Here is a 5,880-nt window from a genome sequence, read left to right as displayed (position 1 = left end):
AGTGTGTACACTTGGTAATTATTAGCTGTTGTTACTAATTTTATTACTAAATGCTGCAGAGAGATGCAATGAGTGACCATGAAATATGACAATCAGTAAATGTCAGGGCTGAATCCAGACTGCACAGAGTTGAGAAGTGGAGGAGAGATGAGCTTATGGTATTAGTATGTGCACATTACTCTTTTAAGAATTTTGGTAGGGGAGTTTTGGGAGAAGTGACCTTGCGTCACTTCCAGCATCCCTCTAGTTGCCATCTTGTGTTCTCACGTGTTTGTGTCTAGTATGGGCTGGTCCAGCCGAGACCCCCTGAGCGCCAACCCTAGTCCCTTGTGGCTTCTTTTCTGCTCCGGCGAGATAAAATAAACTATCACGAACCAGGAAAAACTCACCAAACTGCAGGCCCAAGTGTGCATTGGTGGGAAAGGAACTGCTGCAGAAAGAAGAAGGTGGTTTATAGAACAGCCACAGGGGATGATAAAATTCCAGTTCTCCTTAAAGAAGTTAGGGGTAAATGATATCTCTGGTATTGAAGAGGTGAACATGTTTACAAACCAAGGAACAATTTTCCACTTTAACATCCTTAAAGTTCAGGACTCTGGTAGCACTTTCACCATCACAGGCCATGCTGAGACAAAGCAACTGACAGAAATGCCACCCAGCATCTTAAACCAGCTTGGTGGAGACAGTCTGACTAGTTTAGGGAGACTGGCTGAGACTCTGCCCAAACAATCTGTGGATGGAAAAGCAGCACTTGCTACTGGAGAGGATGAGGATGATGAAGTTCCAGATCTTGTGGGGGAATTTTGGTGATGCTCCCAAGAACGAGGTAAATTGAAGTGAGTCAACTTCTGAAGAAGATAAAACTTGCAGAAGTTACTGGGAGCTGCCATTTTATATGATGACTGCTTTTAAAATTTGTTGTGTTTATGGATTGATAAAATCTAGATCTCTAATATTTTCAAGCCCGAGCCCCTTGGACACTGCAGCTCTTTTCAGTTTTTGTTTTTACACAACTCATTCTTTGCAGCTAATGAAGCTGAAGAAGCCTGGGAATAAAATTTGAATCAAAGTTAATAAAAAAAACAGAATAAAAAGCATGTTGTTAGCGAAGAGAGGAAGAGAAATAAAGCAGGAGCTACGGGAAGAGGGAAGAGAGACTATTAAAGGCAGTGATCTTCCCCCTAGGCTTGGGATACAATTGAGTGTGTTTATGGGGATGGGAAGGGACAGCCAGAGAGTTAGTCAAAGATCCCGGGGCGGGGGGAGGAGGGGAGAGGAGAAGAGGAAATTGATGGGGGTGATATCCTGAAGGAAAGAAAATGAAGGAATATAGATATGATGATGATGATGATGATGGAAAGAGAGAGAAGAGGCGCTGGAGGAGGAAGAGAAACCATCAGAGAGTAGATGAAAACATTAGCCTTGGTCGCGGAAGGACACTTTTTTTGAGACACAGGGCCACAAATAAAGACAGAAGAAGATATGATGCTTGAGGAATGAGGGGAACTAAATTAAGGAAGTTCTTATTAAATAATCTACATTTCCTGTCTAATATGGGAAGAGATAGGATAATAGGAAAGCTGATAATATCAACTTTAGCTACCATTCAGACTCATACCAAACTCTTTTTCTTACAGTAAACGCATTTAATCTTCACAACAGCCTTGTAAGTAAATTATTATCACTCCTATTTTATAGATGAGGAAGGTGAGGTAGGTACAGATATAAACAAAGTTCTGATAAAAAATATAGAGCATGAATTCACTGGAATGTGGGTGACAAGAAAGTGACACAGTTGCCAGCTGTCTTCTGTGCACAATGGTAGACATCAGCTCTCTACTGTGCATGGAGGAAATGTCAAAATCATTCCAATAGGGAGCTCTAGGTAGTCACTTGGCAGGTGGAAACAGATGCGCTGAAATCTCTTTGCTTTCCCCCATTCCAGGAGGTGACCAGAAGAGCCCGAGGACTGAGAGGCACTGCGGGTACCTGGCGACAAATTCACACCAGCCTCTGGGTCACTTTGGATTGTGTGGAGCCGACTCACTGGATCCAGGGAGCGGTTTCCCCATGCTCTACTAAACATTCTCTCTGTCTCTGGATTACCAAACGTATGTCTCACTTGGCAGTTTGGGGCCTACTCAGAGTCCCTCAATCACCTTCAACTGTAAACACTTACCAAGATATTTTCCCAAATGAACACAGTTGCCTTGCCCAAAGAAATACTAGAGCCAGCTGTTACTCTGATAACATGTTTTTCTCACTTCATTACACTTGTTTCTTCCCATTCATTTAACACATGAAGATTGAATGGGTAAAGAACTCTCAGGACCTGGCCTTGCATTAGGGATCTGGCGTCTCCTATAAAAAACTTAAAACTCAGACTTCTGGGTAATGCTTTGCAAAGGACATTAGCCCATCCAGGACCTCCTGGAAAAAAGCATTCATCATTTTTCCTGGCTGTGCACTGTTGTATATATCACAGGGTGATATAGTCACTCTGTCTCCAGAATCTTCCCAGGTTCCCACTTCACTTTGTAGGTTCAAGTAAAATTTATCATAACACTTGCTTTTGTCCTTGACTTTAATTCTTTCCTATACTTGAAACTTCTTAATGGGAAACCTGGGAAGCTTATGGATGCTGGATTAAGTTCTTTGTAACTCAAAGTTGTCTTTATGGCTTAGGACAGTGTTTCCCTCGTGAGCTCCTCTGATGACAAGCAAGATGATTTTAGGTAGTGCACAGAAGAATGTCCTTTTACTTTAACGGTTACTTATTTTCATATTTTACTTTCCATGCAAGGCATATTATATTGGTTTTCATTTATGATAGGGACATAAAGTTTCCTTTTAAAACAATTTTCTTGAAGTAAAAGTTTAGACGGACTTAAAAATAATAGGAGAGTGGAGGGTTGTGGATATTGCTAAATCCTTGAGGTGGTAAGGAAATGAAGCTATTTAGAGAAATTCTCTAAATTAATTAAAGTGGAAAGCAGAACTTTTGCTGCCCTTTTCCCAGCTTCCTTTGCACCTGCCACTTACTGGCACAGAGAGTGTCACCTTTTGAAAGTCTCAGGTCTGGACTTCATTGACCATCAGTCACAAACTGCCCTCATCTTTCAGAGATTTCAGACAGTGACTTCCACGAGGAGAACAGTTGTGGAAAGAACAAAGGCTCAGAGGCAGAAGTCTGTTCTGCGCTAAACCTTTATGTGTCTTTGACCAGCTACTTAACTCCTCCAGAGATCGATATTCTCTGAAGAGATGAGCCGAAGGGCTTCATAGTCTCTAAGGCTCCTGCTGTATCTCTCTGTATCTCCCAAACACGAGCACCTTTCTGGGTTTGAGCAGACACAGCCCAGAGGAATGATGTGCCAGGATACCACTTTCATCCTTTTGTTGCTTTGCACATGTGAATGCATGCATGGGGGAGTCTTTACAGGTTTTAAGACTTAGGGACCTGGTTTGGAGTTATGTAAGACTACTAGATTCTTGAGGAGTAGACAGCAATTTTATTCATTTATTTATCTATTTATTTATTTATTTAAAAGGTGTGGGGTGCAATTCAGGATTATGTAGATAAGTGATCATCTTACAGGTAATGTTTGGGACTCCCTTTGGACCACACTTCACCTGGTTTGAGATCAGGTACCCTTATTGGTGTTATGTGCCACCTCCCTCCTCTGGCAGTGTCTCTCTACTGCCAATCCTTTTCTTATAGTATTATGGTAAATATTCAGGGTCTGCTTACGAATAAGAACATGTGGTACTCAGTTCTTTGTCTGTGATAGATCACTGGGTATGATAGACTTTAAATCCATCCAAATTGCTTCCAAGGCCATAATTTTGTCCTTTATGGTTGTGTAATATTCCATTGTGTATATATACCATATTTTAAAAATCCAGTCCACTTTTGATGGGCAGTACAGCTGACTCCATGTTTTTTATATTGTGAATGATGCTGCAATAAACATGCCTGTGCAGGTATCTTTTTTATAGAATGATTCGAGTGCCTCTGGGTATACTCCCAGAAGAGGGATTGCTGGATCGTATGAAATATCAATTTTTAGATCTTTTAGGAATCACCACACTGTTTTCCACAGAGGCTGTATTAGTTTGCTCTACCATCAACAGTGTAGAAGCATTCCTTTTTATCCACATTCTCTCCAGAATTTGTTGTTTTTTGTTATTGACAATGGCCATCCTGACCTGAGTTAGGTGGTATCTCAATGTTGTTTTAATTTGCATCTCTTAGATAATTAGTGAGCCTGAACATTTTTTCATGTATCTATTTGTTGTTCATATATCTTCTTCTGAGAAGTGTCTATTCATATCTTTTGCCCACTTTTTAATAGGGCTGTTTATTTTTTCCCTTTTGGGATGTTTGTGTTCCTTGTAGATCCTGGATGTTAGGCCTTTGTCAAATATAGAGTTGGTAAATATTTTTTTTCCCATTCTGTGGGCTGCCTCTCTGCTCTCTTCATGGTTTCTTTTGCTTTGCAGAAATCTTGGCAGCTTGTTTTGGTCCCATTTGTCTATCTTTATTTTTATTTTTTTTTTGAAAAGATGTGGGGTACATTCAGGGTTAGGTATACAAATGTTGATTATACAGGTACCCTTGTTGATGAGGTATGCCCTTCTCTCCCCTAGCCGTTTCCCTCAACTGCCAATCCCACCCCTGCCCCCGACAGTTTCCCACTACTGCCAATCCCTTTCTTATACTATTACAATTGTTCAAGGTCCGCTTATGAGTGAGAGCATATGGTACTCTGTTCTGTGTTTCTGTGATAGATCACTGAGTATGATTGATTCTAAATCCATCCAAGTTGCTGGGAGCTCCATATGTTTGTCCTTCTTTATGGCTGCATAATATTCCATTGTGTATTTGTACCACATTTTAAAAATCCAGTCCAGCTTCAATGGGCACCATGGTTGAATCCATGTTTTTTGCTATTGTGAATAGAGCTGCAACAAACATTCGTGTGCAGGTATCTTTTTTGTTAAATGATTTGAGTTTCTCTGGGAATATTTCCAATAGGGGAATTGCTTGGTCATATGGAAGGTCAATTTCTAGTTCTTTCAGAAATTGCCACAATGTCTTTCAAAGAGCTTGCACTAGTTTGCATTCCCACCAGCAGTGTAGAAACATTTCTTTTTCTCTGTATCCTCGCCAGCATCTGTTGTTTGTTTTATTAATGATGGCCATTCTTTCTGGGGTTAGGAGGTATCTCAGTGTGGTTTTGATTTGCATTTTTCTGATGATGAGTGAGGCTAAGCGCTTTATCATGTGTCTGTTGGCTGCCCGTATATCTTTTTCTGAGAAGTGTCTATGCATGTCTTTTGCCCACTTTTTTAAAGGGGCTGTTTGTTGTTTTTTCCTTTTGGTGCGTTTGAGTTCCTTGTAGATCCTAGATGTTAGGCCTTTGTCAGATATACAGTTGACAAATATTTTTTTCCATTCTGTGGGCTGTCTCCCTGCTCTCTTGATGGTTTCTTTTGCTTTGCCGAAGTTCATTGGTTTGATGAGGTCCCACTTGTCTATCTCATTTCTTAAGGTATGGGCATTTAGGGTTCTGAATAGAAATTGGTTGCCGATTCCAATTTCCATAAGGGTGTCTTCTGCATTTTGTTAGATTCTTATAGTTTGAGGTTTTATGTTTAGGTCTTTGATCCATTTAGAGTCTTTGATCCATTTAGAGTTAATTTTTGTATAGGGCGATAGGTAGGGTCCTGTTTCAATCTTCTGCATATGGTCAGCCAGTTTTCCCAGCACCATTTACTGAATAGGTTCTCCTCTCCCCAGTGGTTGTTGTTGGAGGCTTTGTCAAAGATGAGTTGGTGGAGAAATTGAGGCTTTGCTTCCGGAATCTCTATCCTGTT

The 5,880-nt window shown here is 40.6% G+C and overlaps 1 pseudogene; it reads left to right on the top strand.

Annotated features, from left to right (window-relative positions):
- The first annotated feature begins 282 nt into the window (after positions 1-282).
- LOC103259183 lies at positions 283-835 on the top strand (annotated as a pseudogene).
- The last annotated feature ends 5,045 nt before the right edge of the window (positions 836-5,880 follow it).

This window comes from Carlito syrichta, unplaced genomic scaffold (assembly GCF_000164805.1).
Source record: "Carlito syrichta isolate Samal-C Ts95f unplaced genomic scaffold, Tarsius_syrichta-2.0.1 Scaffold302557, whole genome shotgun sequence".
In the NCBI taxonomy this organism is placed as follows: Eukaryota; Metazoa; Chordata; class Mammalia; order Primates; family Tarsiidae; genus Carlito; species Carlito syrichta.
The sequence above is the reverse complement of the archived record's forward strand: the minus strand, read 5'-3'. Positions and strand labels throughout refer to the sequence as shown.